Source organism: Trachypithecus francoisi, unplaced genomic scaffold (genome assembly GCF_009764315.1).
Source record: "Trachypithecus francoisi isolate TF-2019V2 unplaced genomic scaffold, Tfra_2.0 Lachesis_group11, whole genome shotgun sequence".
Lineage (NCBI taxonomy): Eukaryota > Metazoa > Chordata > Mammalia > Primates > Cercopithecidae > Trachypithecus > Trachypithecus francoisi.
In genome coordinates this window covers 45,138,567-45,159,613 of record NW_022681456.1, presented here as the reverse complement: position 1 = coordinate 45,159,613, position 21,047 = coordinate 45,138,567, and the positions used below count along the sequence as shown (strand labels likewise).

At 36.8% G+C, this 21,047-nt stretch overlaps 1 pseudogene; it reads left to right on the top strand.

The window, feature by feature from the left end:
* Window positions 1–18,190: 18,190 nt before the first annotated feature.
* Window positions 18,191–18,280, top strand: LOC117091281 (annotated as a pseudogene).
* The last annotated feature ends 2,767 nt before the right edge of the window (window positions 18,281–21,047 follow it).

Genomic DNA, 21,047 nt, shown 5'->3' with positions numbered 1-21,047 from the left:
ATCACTGATTTATACCTTATGTCTTCCAGGAAAGCAGAACAAGCCACACCTGGGGCCAATTGAGCCATAGCTGCAGCAGTCAAGGAACTTGTACCAGAATATAGGGAGCAGAGTCCTGAGGTGACTCTGGGCAGTGAGCTCATGGTGGGCAACCAGGACACAAGCCTCGAAAACATCTTGCTCTTCTAGAGCTCTGGGCCTGTGATAGGAGGGACAGCCTTAAAGTTCATTTTAGAGAAATGATTTTAGAGAAATGATTCCAAACGGCTTTGGAATCTTCCGCCCACTGTCTTAATAAATAGCACCTGGCTTTCTTCTGGCCCTGCTAATCCTTTTAATCACAGGATTGCTTGGTTGCACCCTTGTTTGTGTTCCTGTTCTCTACATGGCCAGGCTGAGAATTTTCCAGATTTTTACATTTTGCTTTCTTTCTCTTCTTTCTTTCTTTCTTTCTTTCTTTCTTTCTTTCTTTCTTTCTTTCTTTTCTTTCTTTCTTTCTTTCTTTCTTCTTTCTTCTTTCTTTCTTCTCTTTCTTTCTTTCTTTCTTTCTTTCTTTCTTTTCTTTCTTTCTTTCTTTCTTTCCTTCCTTCCTTCCTTCCTTCCTTCCTTCCTTCTTTCTTTCTTTCTTTTCTTTCTTTCTTCTTTCTTCTTCTTTTTTTTTTTTGACAGAGTCTTGCTCTGTCACCCAGGCTGGAGTGCGGTGGCGTGATCTCGGCTTACTCTAAACTCTGACTCCCAGGTTCACGCCATTCTCCTGCCTCAGCCTCCTGAGTAGCTGGACTACAGGTGCCTTGCTTTCCTTTTAATTATTAATTATGTGTTTAAATAATTTCTCTCCACTCTTATTTTACTATATGCAGCTAAAATAAGCCACATAGCTCCTTCAATATTTTGCTTAGAAATTTCTTCTGCCAGATGTTCTAGTTCATTTCTCTTAAATTCTGTCTTCCATAAAACCCTAGGAAACAACTCAGCCAAGTCCTTTCTAACTTTGTAATAAGGATGTCCTTGATTCCAGTGTCCAATAAAATATTCCTCATTCCCATCTGAGACATCATTGGAATGACATTTACTGCTCATATTTCTAATAGCATTCTGATCATGACCATTTCAATAATTTCTAAGAAGTTCTATACTTCCCCTATAATTATCTTCTTCTGACTTTTCACTAGGATTGTGCTTAAAGCTCTGTTCACAGCAATACAGGCTTTTCCCAGCCTGCTCCTCCAAACTCTTCCAGCCTCTGTTCATTATCCAGTTCCAAAGCCGTGTCTACATTTTCAGGTATTTGTTTAGAAATACCCTACTTCTCTGGTATAAATTTTCTGTCTTACTCTGTTTTATACTGCTATACTAAATACCACAGATTGGGTAATTTATAATAAACATAAATTTATTGGCTAACAATTGTATAGACTTGGAAGTCCAAGATTAGGGGCTGGCAGCTGGTGAGGATCTTCTTGCTGCATCATCCCATGACAGAAAGTGGAAAGGGCAAAGAGAGGGCAGCAGAGAGACAGAGAGAAAGGCCAAACCTTTTTTTTTTTTTTTTTTTTTAAATAAGGAATCCACTCCTACAATAATGAACCCATTCCCACAATATCAGCATACATTCATGCAAAGCCCTCATGGCCTAAACACCTCTCAACACGGCTGTATTGAGGATCAAGTTTCTGACATGTGAACTTTGGGGGATACATTCAAACCATAGAAATGCCTCAACTCATTTTGCATTTAAATTGTCATTTCTTTATATCAAGACCCTTAAAAGGCATTAAAAATTTTAAACAAGAGGGCCTATCAATTGGTTATTTCATTTTTTCCAGGAAAATACATTTTAATTTTATAATGCTTGAAAAATATCAAAAGATATGAAGAAGAAATGAACAATCACCCACAATCCTACCCTCAGCAATAACCAATGCCATCAAATCTTTATTATGACAGCTTAATCTCACCTGCTGTGTGAAATGCTTTCAGTCAGTTACCCACTAAGGAGGAATGATTTTGTCATCTGAAAATGTAGAATTTTGCTACTTTATGACCCTTTCTGAGCACCTTCTAATCACTACCTCTAATTTCTATTTGACCTTAGGTAGTGGATTGGATTCTATCTCAAGTCGTTTTGGAGAGGAGATCAGCTTCTAGTTTAATTTCCACCAACAAAATGACTTTCTTTTGGAGAACATCAAATATGTCTTCATACTTCATCATCAATATTATTAAATACCGCTTCTGACTATAATAGTTACATGACTATTCAACCATTTTATCTCTACTGTCATGTAGGCCAACACTTTAAATATAGAATTATAGTCATAATAAAGCAATTCTGCACATCAACATGTATAGTAAGTGACTCAAAGTCCTGGTTATATAACTCTAAGTGATTCTGATGTTGCCGCCTACTTCAATTGCCACAGTCACAGAGCTCAAATAAGTAATTTACTAATTCTCTGAAAGAATGATTGCAGTAGTTGTCAGATGTATTCATGAAATATTTGAAACTTTTCATCTTCTGGGTACATGATAAGAGGGCACTTTCTCCCTATTTTTGAATCTAGGAACAGGTATGTGACTTGTTTTGGCCAGTGAAACGTAAACCAGCTTTTAAAACTTAATGTATGAATTATCACATTCTTTTCTATGATTACAGAGCATGTATTCAGACAGTGGCAGCTCCGTCAGTCTGTGTTGCAGAATTAGAGAAACAAACAGAGCCTCCAAATGACCTGCAGTGGACATGTAGCATGAGTGAGAAACACATATTTGTTGTTTAGGCGACTGAAACTAGGATTATTTTTACCACTATGTTGTAACGAAGCCTTTCCTGAGAAAACCACCCTGCCATTAAAAGTCAGATGTGCACAAATGGAGAGCATATGTCGAATCTAGGAGAAAGCTGTCCCTAAGGTTATCTTATTTTATCTCATGAGATCATCTGAAAGTTTCATGTCTGCATGCTGAAATTTAGCTTGCTAACATTTAACTTGACAGCTCCCTAGACACAGGAAAAACTAAAATACTCTAAAATCTGATCTATCATAGTGACACTCTTCCTCACAGGGATTTTACGAAGGGACAGGAAGGGAAGGGGTAGAATAAAGCTGTAATTCCCTCCTGCACATCCAGCAGAGCTTATATGCTTAATAAAAAAAGCACAAAATGTATATTTGATGACACCAAGTACCAACCATCAAAGGATAGAAATATGCTAGTACTGTTACATCAAAGTTTGGTTGTCATGCTTTATCTGAAAAGGACTAAATCAAACTATAAATTGGAAGGAAATGATAAAAGGTGTTTTTTTAAAATGTAAGAAATCTTAGGAAAACAAAAATACATGCCAATTTTTCAAACACTAGGATTGCAGAAACTCTATGAAATATTGTGATTTTCTGGATATTCAAGATTGCTTTGTACAGCCTGATGCGGAATTTAAAATTATATTACACATCCCCCCTAGATAAACCATTAGGAAAAAATTCTCATGACTTATAAATCACTGAAGGCTTTTTTTTCACATTAAATAGTCTTGTTGACATATTAAAATCTACAAGATACTCAGATTTTACCAATCATCTTCAAAATATAAAATTATATACTGTCAATACATTTAAGATTATCTGAATATTTTGGTAAAATATGACAATATTTATTTAAAGCAGTGCAAGAATGGACTAATACAAATTGAATCTTGGTGCACCAAATACATTTGTAATGTTCAGATTACTTTAGAGCCTTGGTTGAAAGTGCATAATATGGAAGCATATATTTGGAAGTTATTTTACAACTATGCATTAAAATGAATTTTCAATCTCATTTAATGTTTTATGGTGTGATTTTAATGGCTGTTCTCCTAAATACCACCACTATTCAAATTTACTTTTGAAGACAAATGTAGTGTTTTTAACTTTGTATCAGCCTTTCAGATGCAGAAATTTTAATTCTGGTTTGTGTGGCTCTTGCTTGGAGATAGAGTCTATAAAATATTTTCATAGGTTGGCAATCATTAAACGCATGTTTATTCATTGGGTTGCTGTGGTTATATTTTTGCAAAATTTCTATTGAATTTCTTAAATTATTCTTCATTAGGAATTTGTTAAACCTGCCAAAGTGATGAAGTGGGTATGTTCATTTATTCTTTGGGATGGTTTTCTTTCCTTGAGCTTTTAATAAAGTCAACTTCAGGAATAAACTGTCAGTAAACCTGAGTTTCTTATTTCCTTTGTTACCAAAATGCCAGGGGTTTGGTCTAGGACCTGTTCCTTGCTATACAGAAAACCAGTCATGAGACAATGAATATTACCATGAAAGAAAGGCTTAATCAGGTGATATCAGTTGCGGAGATGAGAGATAAGTCTCAAATCCTCTCCAACCAATTAAAATTGGGAGTTTATATAAAAGGGAAGGAATTGTGCTACATGTGGGAAAACAGGAATAAGGGAGGGGGAGGGAAGTAATCATGATGAATAAAGGGTCTGTTGTCTCATTGTCTGGATGTGGTGACCTGGTGAGTTTCAGTTCCTTGATACTCAGAGCCCTGAGTTTTTGTTTTCTGAGGAAGGAACTCAGGCAATGTACGTTTCAAGCTTTAAGACCACCAGGGTCAATTTCTATGTTTATTCAAAAAGGTCGTAAACATCAGTTCTACGGGACAATTGGGGTGGTTTCAGTCCCCTCTTTCCACTTATCAGTTCCTCAATCCTGGGGAAGCTGGTCATTGATCTTTCTGACTGCTTTATGCTGAAGAGGAGGCATCCTGGGATAATGATGAGCAATGAAAATTTCACACCTATAATTGGCAGTACTCATGAGTACCTGGGTGCCATTCATCTTGTTGGAGCACCATGATATTTGTACTTTATTTGGTTTCAGAAGAACATTTTAAGCCACATTGAGATTGGATGACTAATAAGATAGATAAATCAAATTTTAAAATACCAGATAATATGGAACAGATCCCCTGGAGAATCTAAGAAAACAATCCTAAGCCTATTAAAAAGTCTTCCTAATTCATTACATCTTGCATGCAAAGAACCAGCATTTGGGAGAGAAGAATAACCTGAAAAGTGCATGTTCCCTTTCTGAAGTATTATCCAGGGTCTTCAACTGAACTTTGAATGTTAACTTAACCCTGTCCGAGGATTTACAAGAAAATCACTGTTTAACTTGGAGGTATTCCAAAGGGACTGGTTTTCTCTAAGTATGAAGAATCCATGGCTTAACACCATCTAACTAGACAGATTAGCAGATGGTCAGCAGCACCTCAAAAGGGCTAACTCATTGTGATTGCAGCTGGTCTTCAGACTGGTGGGATTTCTAGGTCTTCAGCATGAGTTTATCCTCAGCTTCAAAGAGTGTAGGGGCACATCTGTAGGAAATGGGTGCCTATTGGAAGCACACTCAGAGAGACTAGTTAATGTATTTCCCAATCATTTTATATATGATTTAGCTTCTGTTTCAGGGAAGGAAAAAATCTTCAGAGGTCAGGAAGTTCAGGGGTCAGAGAAATGGTCTTCCATACAACATTTCAAAGGAGCTAAAACCCAACCTACTTCTGGCAGCTATTCATATCATCGGCAGGGCAGGGGGCAAGAATTTTTCCCAGGTATGATTTGTCTCTTGGAAACTGGGGTCCCCTTAGCCACAAGTAGGTCTGTTCAGTTGATAGGGGGCTTAGAACTTTGTTTTTAGGTTAGCCCCTTTTGGTCAAGATAAGCCAGAGGCAGCAATGATGGCCAGTCTCTTATTTTGCTCCATTTCTTTGCTGGGTTGGTGTGGCTACCTGCCTGGGGTCTATTCTGTCCCTTGTGGGACCCCTATGGCCAAAAGACTTAGAGTCAAAAGACTTATAGCCAATTCAATGTTCTAGGCAAGACAGGAAGGGAGGTGGTCAGGCACTCATTACCCCTTAAAACGCTTTAAAAAATTTAAGAACAAAAGTCCAAAAGCCAAAAAGAAAGATTAATACTCCTGTCACCATAAAACCGATTTCCCATGGCTTGCATATGAAACATATCAACTGCTTCACCTGGGGTGCTCCCCTTGTCATTGGTAGGTGGAGTTGGACAGTTTCTATTCTCAGGGTAAATAGACCTTATAGTGCCTTTCTATCCAGTCCACCAGGCTGGCTGTTCTCTTGAGAATAGCATCCTCTGTGTCTGGATTATATACACCCATCTGCAATTGTTCAATTGTGAGCTGTAGGTCCTGTATCAACCAAAATATATTCCTTCACTCGGTAGCCCAAACACATCGTTCTTGAATTAGTAACTTTCACAATACTTTTCAGTAAAGGTTCATCAGAATGTCAATGATAGTAATCTACAAAATGGAGCAATTCCTTTGTGTTATACCCTCTGGTTTCAATAGTTACTTGGCTTTGCCCTTCAAGCCCCACACTAGCTTGTTAGAAACCACAAGTCTCAGAGTTACTTTCTGGCATACTTTTCCCTTTTGTGGGTAATTTTGAGGCTAGTTAGCTGAGCTCAGACAGGCTCATATCTGAGCGTGGTCCAGCCTCAAGGCCCATCCCAACACTCTCTTACTTTTATTTTAGTTATCATAGATAACAATAAACAAGGGAATAATATTTTACTTTTTCCTTATTGGTTTGAATTTTCTTATGTGTCCATGGGACCAACTCCCTAGGAGTTGAATCCATCTCTAAATCCCACTGGTAACTTTTATCTTTAATAACTGAATGCAGAACATTTGCAGCTCCATACAATGGGTGACCATATGGCCATCCATGAATCAAAGGTTAATCTAATACTTTTCTTCTGAAACATAATTGTTCTCTCTCCAGTCCCTCATTTTTAGCAAAGACAAATCATAGTAGGACCAATTTATTTGCAAAAATATGGTTTAGTAGTGGGCGTGGTGGCTCACGCCTGTAATCCCAGCACTTTGGGAGGCTGAGTCGGGCGGATCACTTGAGGTCAGGAGTTCGAGACCAGCCTGGTGAGCATAGTGAAACCCTGTTTCTACTAAAAATACAAAAATTAACCAGGCGCAGTGGCATGCACCTATAATCCTAGCTACTTGGGAGGCTGACACAGGAGAATTGCTTAAACCCGGGAGGCAGAGGTTGCAGTGAGCCAAGATTGTGCCACTGCACTCTAGCCTGGCCGACAGAGTGAAACTCTGTCTCAAAAATATATATGTTTTAGTCTTATTGTATTTGTCCTGATTATTTGCATAACATTCAGCAAGAATTATTGTTTACGTAGGTTCTTATCAATCAACTTTGCAGGAACTTTTTCATAAGGAATCTCAGAATTGACTTTTAAAGTCTTCTTGAGCCCAGCCCAGCCAAGGATTTATCTATGCCTGAAAATACCTGTATGAATTCTTTTCTTCTCTAGGTCCCAAAATAACTTGAGAATCTTGGGCCTGTCAGAACGTGACATCCTTTACATACCACAGGTCAGGAACCCTGCGAGGAACTACATAGACAAGGTACAAGGTCAGTCTTTGCAGGGGACATTTATGACTTTATAAAGTCAAACTTGATTTCTCAAAGCAGTCTGCCTATATGTGAAAATACGTCATTTCAGTAAAAGCCTTGGTAAAAAATAACTAGTGCCTCCAATTTTGTTCTGTTATTAAGAAAAGATTTTCACTTAACTTATGCAAATAACTATGTTGCCATAAATTAGGAATATTCATAAATAGTTTCTGAATTCTGTAGAAATCAAGTATAGAGATAAACATGCTTCAAATTTTGTTTACAAGAGTATACTCTACCAAATTGTTAAAGGCTATAAATACCTTAAAAGAAAAAAGTTTTCTTGACTCTGATAAACAAAACAGAAATAATCAGCAAAGTTTCCTATAAAAAAGTCATAAAAATTTCGGTTCCCTATTAGTTCAGTCCGTGTAATTAACTCCTATTTTACTTAATATTGGACCAGTAATTCTCCTGAATACATCACCTCTCCAATGAGAGTCCTGGAAGTTTTCTCTCTAGTCCAATGGCACAATCTTCAGAAGTTGTCAGAAACGTTCATTCAAGAGTCATTTTTATGAACTCCCCTAAAGAAGGAAGTTTTGGACTTCAGCTGATTATAAACTGCTTTTTAAGAGGAATCAGAGTAAAACAATAATTTTGGATGACAGAAGTCTTAGGACAGCCATGGTTAAAGATACAATTGACAAGAAAATTTGAGTATTTCTATGGCATATAACAATTTAATATAATATTCATAATTACTACTGATGACATATACTATGATATATCAAAATTTTAGGAGTCTCATAGAATTTCAGAATACATACTAGTAAACATATGGAAATTTATATATTTACATCAATATAACCCAAAGAAAATTAAGCAATTTTGGACCTTGAGGGACCCCAGCATCCAAAAAGTTAGTCTGAGATTTAAAAGACTGAATTCAGAATTTGGAATTTTGATATTGGAAAGTTTGGCAAATGTCAAAGATTTCAAACACTTAATATCATAAAGCAGCATTACATGTCACTATAAAATAGTAATCCACTTAGCCAAAATGATAATGCAAAGATTTCAAAGAAACAAAAACCATTACTCTTTGATAGAGAGTAGACTGAGTTTCCCCACCAAAAAAAACCCAATAAAGACAGCACAAGACCAATTAAATCTCTTTCTCTCTCTGCTCTTTTATTTTTCAGCAGTTTATTCAAAAGTTAATCAAAAATATTTTATTATCTCTTATTAATATTACACAAAAACATTATTCATAAGAGAAAAATTTTACCTCTCTATTATGTATTAATAATGCTAAAGCTAATTTTAATGAGGACTTGTAAACCAATCTTTCTAATTTTAACCAGGTTGATCATAAGATAAGATCTCCATAAACCTCTTATAATCTTTTACAATTTTCTTTCTTTTTTTTTCGAGACTGAGTTTTGCCCTGTCACTCAGGTTGGAGTGCAGTTGTGTGATTTCAGCTCACTGCAGCCTCTGCCTCCCAGGTTCAAGCGATTTTCCTGCCTCAGCCTCCAAAGTAGCTGGGATTACAGGTGGGCACCACCATTCCCAGCTAATTTTTTGTATTTTTAGTAGAGCTGGGGTTTCATTTATATATATATATAAAAAAAAACTGTACTAATTTCATCCCTCAAAATTGACCCTTAGTACCTACTACTTCTATGATAGCCCCTGGGCTTACAGGGATTGGATTGTTTTAATTTATGACCCTATGTCTCATGAAAGCAGTTCATTGTGATGGTCACTTTCTCCATGTTTGAAGACAAGGCTTTGACTGATGTTAATTTCAAGACTTAGCAGGTGGCAGTGCCCTTTTCAGACCCAGGAGTCAAAGCTCTGTAACATATTAATAACAGCACAAGGACTTTAAAAGCAATACAGAAAGTTACATTAATATTAAAAAAAAAAAAAAAAACCTTAAATCTTTTAAATCTCAGTTTTCCTAAGCATTCAAAAACCTAATAACAATGACATAGACATTCTTTCCATAAAATGTAATATCTGTTGGTTAGGCCAGCAGCCAGAAGGGAAAGAAGGAACTGCTACAGTGGGATTGCTTCTCCTCATGGGAAGTCCATTTAGATAACCTGGAAGTCAAATCTGATGAAAGAGTACTTGAATTAATGAGACACAGGAAGAATGTGTTCAGGGCCATGAGTGAACATAATATCAATATTATAGAGGAAATAAGAAACTAGAAAAATAGTACCTTGAGCAGGGGAATCAAGTTATGCTAGAGGAAATCACTGCTTTTCTAGACTTTTCAGGTAAACATTTTAACATCAGGCCACAAGAGCAGTTAGAACTTGAGGGAAAAAATACAAGAACTGATGCAAAAGTTGGAAGAGAGAGTTACTTCAGGCATTTTCAAGAGAAGGAAAAAAGGCTGAAAGCAGCAAGACACAATCAACTTGCACTTCTGAGATATGAATATGAGAAGTTTTCAAAAAGAAAGATTATAGAATCAAAATACAAGTCTCTTTTAATTTTATTTATATCAAACCAATATTTTAAGAAAATAATGTTTTGACATAGGGGACCAATCTTTAGAAAACTATTGTTAATAATTCCCCTTTAATTATAGCCAAGTTAATCACATATGAAATTCCTTTCATAAATTCTCTTTTCATGAACCCTATCATGATTTACACAGATCATCTATGACATGCTCGGACTTTCTGATTTGACACACTTTATATGTAGAATTCTTACTTTTAGTAACCTTAAATTTTAGTATCTTAAATTTTAGTGAAACTGCAGTAACCAAGAAAACCTGAACTTTTAGATTTATTAGCATTTTATAAATAAAATCACAATTTTTATAAATATGTATTCCCATATTATAACCCTTTCATATTTAGAAATAACCCAGACATCCAACAAGCATCTATTATTTAATCAAAATAACTTTAAGATTTTAAATTCCACAAAAAGTTTACCTATAAGCATTTATCTCATTTACATGTATTCAATTCTTAAACAGTTTACCTGAATTATTTCTGAAAATGGAGATATTAGACAAAACTACTCATCATTTCAAGTTAGCTCCCCATTAATAATTTTTTATAGTCTGTGAATATCAGATGTTCACCTAAATAAGAATGTTAACACACAGGTGTTTTTCTGATAACTCAGAAGATTCAGCTGTTGTTTTCATTGAACCAACAATATTAAATTAGTCTTACTTGTCAAAAAAACATACAAAGATAATTCTGTTTTTGTTTGTGTTTATAATTTTATAAAACCAGTGACATCTTAAAGTATCTAGCAGAGATAAATATAAAATCTGGACAAAAATGTATACTGACAATTCTGAAGACTTTTTTATTTTTATCTTACCAATAATTTTAAAGTCAGCTTATTTAACAAAAGTGTACTTAAAGCACATGAACTGGAAAAATGCTTGAACTTATTTACTTAATTTATGAGTGCTCTATTATTTATAAGCCTTTTTGGTGCTCTGTAAAAACAACACATAACATCCAGACATGTATACTCACATAAAAACAAAGATCCAATAGCTTTCACCTTAGAAGTATAGCCATGAGAGAGCAATATAATCTCATAGGTTTATAAACATGCTCACATGGCTGAATTTGGTTTGGCCTAATAGGTAATCCAATAGAGGCTGTGAATACAAATTTAGGGTAAATCAGTTTCCAAAGCAGTTTGATTTTTAAAGGCCAAATCTCCCTTTCCTTCAAAGAACATCGAGACTAATCAGCACCATATTAGAACAAGGTACTAATCAATTGGGCTCGATCCTGTGTAGAACAGCAGCATAAAAGCCTAGATATACAGACCTCTACCCCACTTTCCCATTCAACACCAAAATTAATCCAATTGTAAGCTCTGCAATTCGAAGACCTTGTGAGATGAGATCAGGCATGTTCAGAGTAGCATGGCTGAAGACTTTTCCCTTACTCCATCAACACTCAAATACATTCTGGCCAACTCTGAAGAATGCACCCTGGGGTGCTGCTCTCTGGGACCAAACCCCAACCTCCCATGATTATGATGACACACACACACACACACACACACACACGAACTGTCACAAAAAAACACAATCCAATCTGCAGCAATGAAAAAACCACAAGAGTGTCAAAACTGAAATAGTCAGGGTGCTTCCTCTTTCCTTTGGTCAGGCTTGTTCAACCTGCAAATCGTAACTCCTTTGGAATGTCCCAGACTGAGAGGAGGCAATCACATTGTCTGGTACCCACAAAAGACACCTATCCAAATACAAATGTCAAATTTCAATGGCTGTTCTTCCTAGGCAGTCAGGAGTGTGGTTGGGGCTGGCAGTGGTAGATCCAAAGAGAAATAAACCAAAACCCACTTCTGACCAAAAATGGGCAGGCAGCTGCTTAGGAGAACTTCTGAAACTCTTCCAGCACATGGCAGCTGAACCATAAGCAATGCATTTACAGTCAAGGAACAACAAAATTTGTTATCAAAATGCCAGGGGCTCAGTCTAGGTCCCATTGCTTGCTGTGCACAAAGCCAATGGCTGAGACAATGAGTATTGTCAGCAAAGAAAAGCTGTAATTGGGTGATGTCAGCTGAGGAGATGGGATATAAGTCTCAAAGGCTCCTCAACCAACTAAATTTGGGGGTTTATATAACAGAGAAGGAATGTAGCTACACATGGGAAAACAGAAATTAGAGAGGGGTAAGGAAGCAATCCTGATGAATAAAGGGGTTGATGTCTCATCTGGATGTGGTGATCTGGTGAGTTTTAGTTCCTTAATACAGTTTCAGAGGCCTAAGTTTCAATTTCTTGAGGAAGAAACTTGGACAATGTAAGTTTCAGGTTTTAAGACCAGGATAATCCATTTCTGTGTTTATTGAAAAAGACTGTGAACTTCATTCTATGGGACAATTGGGTCAATTTTCCTTTCTCACACAGGAGAATATTTAAATACAAAATGGTCTAGTTTCTGTTGGGTAGGACTATTAAGCATTGACTTTAAAATTAAGCTGAACATTATTATATTCCTAATAGAAGTTCTTTGCAAGAGTCAAAAAATTGGGGATATAGCTTGACTTCTGTCACAAGCAATTTTATAAATTGGAGCATCTCGCCTAGTCTATCTGAAGCTGTTTGAACATGTGCAGAAGAAATGGGCTTAATTAGGGGTTGTGAAGTTTGCTCCAGCTTTACATTCTGTAATACATAATAAAGCTTCCTTTGTTAAAGTTACTCATAGGGGTTCTTAGCATTCTTAAACATAAGATTTGTTATATTTGAAGATAAGTTGATTTCTTAGAGTTACCAGATAGTTTTAATCCTAAACTCCATGCTCCCGAATCTGAGCATGGTAAAATATTATATATTACAATTATTGAATATAATCATGCAACTGATACTTTCTTTACTTGTAAGCCAATCATTAGCCTGTTTGCACTTAAATCTCTTCCCTTTCTCCTCCTGCTTTGCTGAGTGTTGCAGATGCTGACCATAGTGATCTGTGTTTTTTAGGTTTCCCTGCTGTGGCAGCCACGGGGCGTGAGATACTCTAAGTGCCTATACTCACTTCAAGAGTGACTCTGCCACAGGAAGGTCAGGACACGAAGAGTACCCAGCTGTGGTGCCTTCAGAATCTGCCTTAGCTTTGGAGCAGAGGTCCTTTGCTACTTAGGCTGCCCCCAGCCTCAGTGACTGGGCATGGAGGAACATGATACCCCTCAATTGTAATCTATGTGCCAGAGCAAACTATCGGGCTCATCAAGTCTTTCTCAGTACTCTATCACAGCTGGGGGCTCTTACTACCCAGTCCTTTGATCTGCCCCTGTTCCTTTCATAAGCCTCATTTCACTATCAGCTCTCAAGTCCTTTCCTACATACTCCTTTTCCTTCTCCACTTTATCTTTCATAGGCATTACCTCTAGTAAACCTCTTGTACATCTAAATTCATCTTGGCATCTACTTCCCAGAGGACATGAACTTACACATATGTCAGTTGCTTCTGACTACCTTCAGCCAATGAGATATACTGTATGGGGCTTTCAGGGAGGAACCAAGAGTGACACCGGGGAACAATTTCTCTCTTTGCTACAGGAGGCATACTAGTTGTGACTGTACCTTCACCATGATGCCAGCTGCTGCCCCATAGCCACTCTCTCTGTGAATCTTTGTTTCCATCAAACTAATTAGCTTCTAGCATCCAATAATATTACCTTCTCCCAATGTATTCATGGGTATAACTGGCTTCTTGTTATTGTTATCTTGTTTACCTCACTATTTTCACTGTCCTTTATCTGGAAGATAAACATCCAGTAAAATAGGGTTGTTAAAAAGCACTATGTTTTACAGAATACTTTGGCATCCTCCTGTTGCCGACCTTAGAGCTGAGTCACTTGAAGGAAAGTCTGTTCTCTAGCTTTCTAGTAATTTTCTTTCAAATTGTCGCTTGGAATTGACTTTTCTAAGCCCAGCATTCTTGCTCTTCTGATAACAAATTCTTTCCCTTTTTTCTTTTACAAGATGTTCCTTCTCTCCCTAGTGGCGACCCACATTGAAGGTATGGCATGAAACCTAACCTTGACTAACCAGAATCCTTTTCCAGGAACTGCTAGGGATGCAGAGGAGAGAGCAATCACCATTCGCTTCTGCAATCCTGTACCTACCGGGGGCTATTTTGTAAAAAGAATCTGTGAATGGGGCCAACACCGATGGAGGCTGACCTAAAAAATGCCTGATAATATTTTTATATTAAACTCCTGGATAAATTTGGAAGAGAATACTATTAATACAAAGTATAACCCAACTCATAAAACTCTCAAGTTGTAAAAGTCTTTTCTAACTGTCTGAAAGGAAGTTTTGAATAGAGTGGGAGGAAGGGATGAGTAGGGGGTTGTTGGAGATAAAGTTAATTTGGGTAACAGATATAAAGAAGGAGAACACATCTGGATGTCTGGATGGTTGCTGAAGATGGAGGGAACTTGGAAAACTGAAACCCAGCATATGTTGATTTATCTCCACATTTTCATTTCAGAGTTTCTGGCTCTTTCTGACACTTATGATGTCTGTGGCATCTATTCTTTTTATTACACTGTTACAAATCTTCCCTAACCCTTTGAAGTCAGAACCTTTGCTTTCACTACCACTTCATGCTGACATCTATGACTCAGCTCCCTGGCTTCTTGGAGATTTGTTATTAAACAGATATCATAAATTAGAGAAACAGAGGTTACCAAAGATTAAACTGTTTATCAAACAAATAATGAAATACATTCTTTGGTTAGGATGAATTATTTGTGTTAAAATATATTTTAAATGTCTATGAAAGAATTATTATTGAAAATGGCATCTAAACAATCATCCCTGTTTTTCTTAATTTTTGAATGAGTTGCCTTAGGAGATGTTTTCTTTAACAACAGAGTCATATGGTTTAATGTCATTGAACATTTTACTCCACACCATGAATAGATAAATTTCTGACAGAATTTCAGCATCAACTAGAAATTCAGATCAGTAATTTTTTTTCTAGGTTGCATAAACGTAAGTTAGGCTAGAAACGTTTTTATTCAGGCACTCTCAGCATTCAGAGCTGGGCTGGCCACCTATTATGCTTTAATTTTCTGTATGAATCCCTTATAAATTGTCATCTTTGTGCTAGACATAGTCAGAAAACTAGCGTTTGTGCCACCAAGTAGAGTTCTATTTGAATCAACTAGAACTTTTAAAAGATTCAGCCACTATTCTGCCTGGAGAATATCAGCTGTTATGTCTTCCCATTCGAGAACTCTTGCAAACATTCCCTAGAGCTCACTCTGACTGTGGCAACCACAGGACACTGGCAAGACTGGGAAGCTGATGTATCCCCAAAGATCTAGCCCTTAGCATGAGCTACCCATAAGGCAAGGGGCAATGCAGCCTGCCAAAGTGCCCCTTAGGACAAAGGAAACCTGATTGTGTGTTCTCCCCATCTGATAGCCCTCTCGTTCTTGTGAGCTGAAGGTGACTGTGTCCATCCCAGTGAAGTTGAGGGCATAGTGCTTGTCTCCGAAAGGGAGGAATGTTGTTCTACTTTAGTGGACAGGCAGCACCAGTGGCCAGGAACAGACAAGAAAATGGGGGATCTTCTCTTGTCCCGCCATCCACTGCTGTGGATGCAGCCACAGGTTTTCCTACTAGATATTGGAGTGGGTGTACCTGGAGATAGCTTCTCCAGGACTATCTGGGGTTACTACACCCCTACTGACAGTGTGCCCATGAGCCCAGACTTGCACAAAGGTCAGAATTCATCATCCTTTCCCTGTGTGGAGTGATGGCATCCCTGCAGCCGAATGCTGGCCAGCCACAGAGTTGTTTGGGGCTGAGGGAAGAGGTTCCACTCCAGGCCAATTCAGGGTAGCCACAGGATGGGCATTTTCTGCAGAATTCAGTTCCATTTTAGCCTGGAGATAAAGGGCAGGGCCTATCTGAACTGAAGGCTGTAAGCTCTGGGACAGGGGTGTGATAGGGAATTGGATGGGGAACTGGTACAGCTCCCTCCTTTCCACCTCTGAGGAGACCTCAGCGCATTGCACCATGCACTCTCTCAACCACCCCAGTCAGGGTAGGTGTGTCCACTGATCATTGGGGTATCTGGGGATGAGCCAGCTCTTGCTTGTAAGTGCCACCTACAGGACTGAAAGTTGAACTGCACAACCAAACAATAATAATAATAATAATAATATAAAAAAACCCACTTACAGAGGGGCATAGTGCTAGGGAATGAGATAAGCTTCCTGAGATCTCAGGTCTCAGCCCCACAGAACATAGTGAGCCAGTTCATATACCCAATGCATTGTTACAACAATCAGCACTTGAGAAAACCACCACACATAGAAAAGCTATCTATAACCAAGGAATTTATACTAGACCCTTGGCCCCCCGAAAGCATTCAGAATTGAAATCAAGTGATCATATACAACATACATTACAGTCACATCCTCAAGGAGGAAACATAAATAAAAATTCCCATCCAAACAAAAGCAAATTCAAAAATAAGAAGAGCAAGCTTCTCCAGATGAGAAATAATCATCATAAGAACTCCTGCAGTACAAAAAAAAAAAAAAGTTTCAACATCCCTAAAGGATCACATTAGATCTCTAGCAATGGGTCCTAGTCAAAAGTGAATTTGGATCCTAATCAAAATAAAAACTCTGAAATAAGAGAAAAAATTCAAAATATGGATTGTAAGAAAGTTCAATGAGGTCGAAGAGAAAGTTGAAAATCAACACAAAAAACCAGGAAAACAATTCAGGATATGAATGAAACTAAAGACATGGATAGTTAAAAAAAAAAACAAAACCCTGAACATTGGGAGATAAAAAATTTGTCGATGATATTATAAAAAATAGTTGGAAACTTTTATCAGTAGACCAAACTGAGCAGAAGAGTTTCAGAGCTTGAAGACTGGTCATTTAAATTAGCCCAGTCAGACAAAAATAAAGATAAAGAAATGTTTAATAATGAAAAAAACCTTCAAGAAATATGGAATTATGTAAAACGACCAAACTTATGAGTAATAGGCATTTCTGAGGGAGAAAAAGGAGAAGTAAAAATTTTGGAAAACATATTTGACAGAATAATTCAAGAAAGCTTTCCTGGCCTAGCTAGAGAATTAGACATTAAGATACAAGAAGCTCAAAGAACACTTGGAAGATTCTCTGCAAGAAGAACTTCATGAAGGCATATAGCCATCAGACTATCCAAAGTCAAGGTGAAAGAAAAAAAAGTCCTAAAAGCTGTTAGAGGGGAGCCTCTAATAGTTTATAAAGGAAATTTCATTAGACTAACAGTGGACTTCTCACAGAAGCTTTATAAGGCAGAAGAGATTGAGGGCCTATTTTCAGCCTTCTCAAAGAAAAAAAAAATGCCAGTCAAGAATGTACATAGTGCCAAACTAAGCTTCATAAATGAAGGAGAAATAAAGTCTTTCTCAGACAAGCAAATGCTAAGGTAATTCAGCACCACTAGACCATCCCTACAAGAAATGCTCAAAAGAGCTCTAAACGTGGAAATGAAAGGGCGTTACTTGCCATAATAAAAGCACATGTAAGTACAAAGCTCATAGATCCTATAAAGGAATTATACAATTGAGATTACAAAGACAACTAGGTAACAACATTATGACAGGAAGAAAACCTTACGTGTTAATATGAACCTTAAACATAAATGACTTAAGTTTTCCACTTAAAGATATAGATAGGTCAACCATATTTAAAAAACATGATTCAACTGCTTGCTGTCCACAGGAGCCTGCAAAATAAGTGAAGGCCCATAAACTCAAAATGAAGGGGTGGACAAAGATATACCATGTAAACTGAACACAAACAAACAGAAAAAAAGCAGGAGTAGCTATAGTTATAACAGTTAAAACAGACTTTAAATAATCAATAGTGAAATAAGACAAAGAAAGTTGTTACATAATGATAAAGGGTTCAATTCAAATAGAAGATATAATTACTCTCAACATGTATGTGCCAACCACCAGAGCACTCAGATTTATGAAACAAACACTACTAGATCTGAGAAAAGAGATAGAGAGCAATAAAATAGTAGTAGGGGACTTGAATACCTCCATGGCAGCACTAGACAGATGACTGAGGCAGAAAATCAACAAACTCTGGACTTCAACAGGACTGTAGATCAAATGGACCTAATAGACAGTTACAGAACATTGTGCCCAGCAACCACAGAATATACATTTTTCTATCACTTCTCAACCTTTTGGCTAAGATCAAGTGTAGTATCTGTTCTTATCAGAATATACATTTTTCTTATCCATGCATAAAATATTCTCCAAAATAATCTATATACTTAGTCATAATTTCTTAATACAAGCCTCAATAAATTAAAAAAATAAAAATTATGTGAAACATTTTGGATGACAGCAGAATAAAATTAAATCTATGTATACATATACATGGAAATTAAGCAACTTGCTCTTGAATAAGCTTTGGGTAAATGATGACATTAAGGTAGAAATAAAAATAAATTTGACGTGAGTGAAAATAGAGACACAACATACCAAAACCTCTAGGATACAGCAAAAGCAGTGCTATGAGAAAAGTTTATAGCATTGAATGCCTACATTAAAAAAGATATAAAGATCTCAAATTTACAACCTAATGTCATACCTCAGGGAACTAGAGAAATAAGAGCAAACAAAACCTAAAGCTAGCAGAAGGAATGAGAAAACAAGGATATAATGAATCATTAATTCAAAAAATTGGTTCTTTGAAAATGTAAACAAAATTTATAGACGTCTAGTTAGATTAAAAAGTAAAAGAGAAGATTTATATAAGCGCAATCAGGAGGATAAAGGTGACATTACAACTGATATACAGAAATACAAAAGATCATTAGAGACTCCTATGAACATCTCTACATGCACAAACTAGAAAACTGACAGGAAATGTATACTTTTCTGGAAACATACAACCTCTCAAGATTTAACTGAAGAAATAAAAATCTAGAACAAACCAATAACATGTAAAGAAAAACAATCAGTAATCTTAAAAAATCTTCCAACAACAAAAAGTCCAGAAGCAGAGAGATTCACAAACTTCACCAGACAGACAAAGATGAGCTGATACTAATCTTTCTAAAACTATTCTAAAAACAAAACAAAAAAATTGAGGAGAAAGAATTGCTCCCTAACTCATCTACAAAACCACTATCACCCTGGCACCAAAATCAGGAAAGAACACAACAAAAAAGAAAAACTACAGACCAATATCCTTTATGAGCACAGGTGCAAAAATCCTTAACAAAATACTAGCAAACTGAATCCAACAGCACATAAAATACCATGATCAAGTGAGTATTATTATAGGGATGCAAAGGTGGCTCAATATACAAAAATCAATAAATGTGAGTCACCACGTAAACAGAATTAAAAACAGAAAACATGATCACCTTGTGGAGGCAGAGAAATCATTCAATAAAATACTTCCTTTATGATAAAAACCTGCAACCAACTAGGCATCAACAGAACATACCTCAAAGTAATCAGAGCCATCTATGGCAAACCTATAGCCAACATCTTACTGAAAGTGGAAAGGTTGCATGCATTCTCCCTAAGAACTGGAACAAGACAAGGACGTCCACTCTTACCACTCTTATTCAGCATGGTACCAGAAATTCTTGCCAGAGCAATCAGACATGAGAAAGAAATAAAAAGCACCCAAATAGGAAAAGGGGAAATCAAAGTATCTCTGTTGACTGATGGCATGATCCTATACTTACAAACTCAAAAGACTCTTGTATTTGTTAACTGACTCCAGTAAAGTTTCAAGATACAAAATTAACACACAAAAATCAGGACATTTTTATACCCCAATAACGTTCAAGCTGAGAAACAAATCCAGACTCAATCCCATTTACATTACATTGTGTGTGTTTGTAACAGCAAACACACAAAATACCTAGGAATACATTTAGCCAAGGAGATGAAAGGTCTTTTCAAGAAATTCAGAACACTACAGAACACTGATGAAGTAAGTCATAGATGATACAAACAGAAAAAATATCCCATACTCATGGTTTAGAAAAATCAGTATCCTTAAAATGACTGTATGGCTCGAAGCAATCTACAAACTCAACACAATTCCTACTAAATCATTAATGTCACTTTTAACAAAATTAGGAAAAAAATTCCTAAAATTCATATGGAACCGAAGTGGAGCCTGAATAGCCAAAGCAATACTAAGCAAAAAAAAAAAAAAAAAAAAAAAAAAGTTGCAGGCCTCCTATTACCTGATTTAAATTATACTGTTAGACTATAGTAACCAAGGTAGTGGTTTAAAATGGTACTGGTTTAAACATAGACACATACTTCAATGGAAGAGAATAAAGAACCCAGAAATAAAGTCACAAACAGCTAATTGATCTGCAACAAAATTGACACAAATATACCATGGTTAAAGGACACCCAATTCAATAAATGGTGCTAGAAAAATTGGATAGCCATATGCAGAAAAATGAAGCTGAACCCATATCTCTCACCATATACAAAAATTATCTCCAGATGGATTGAGACTTAAACATAAGATCTGAAACTACAAAATCCCCATAAAAACCTAGTAAAAAGAAGAAAGAGGAAAACCTAGTGACAACTCTTCTGGACATTGGCTTAGGAAAAGCATTTATGACTAAGATCTCAAAAGCAAATGCAACCAAACAAAAATAGACAAATGGAACTTAATTAAACTAAAATGCTTCTGCACAGTGAAATAAATAATCAACAGTGAAACAAGCAGTCTACCGAATGGGAAAAAATATTTGCAAACTACTCATCCAGCGAACGTCTAATATACAGAATCTGCAAGGAACTCAAACAACTCAACATGAAAAAAAAAAAAACTTGGCCGGGCGCGGTGGCTCAAGCCTGTAATCCCAGCACTTTGGGAGGCCGAGACGGGCGGATCACGAGGTCAGGAGATCGAGACCATCCTGGCTAACCCGGTGAAACCCCGTCTCTACTAAAAAATACAAAAAAAACTAGCCGGGTGAGGTGGCGGACGCCTGTGGTCCCAGCTACTTGGGAGGCTGAGGCAGGAGAATGGC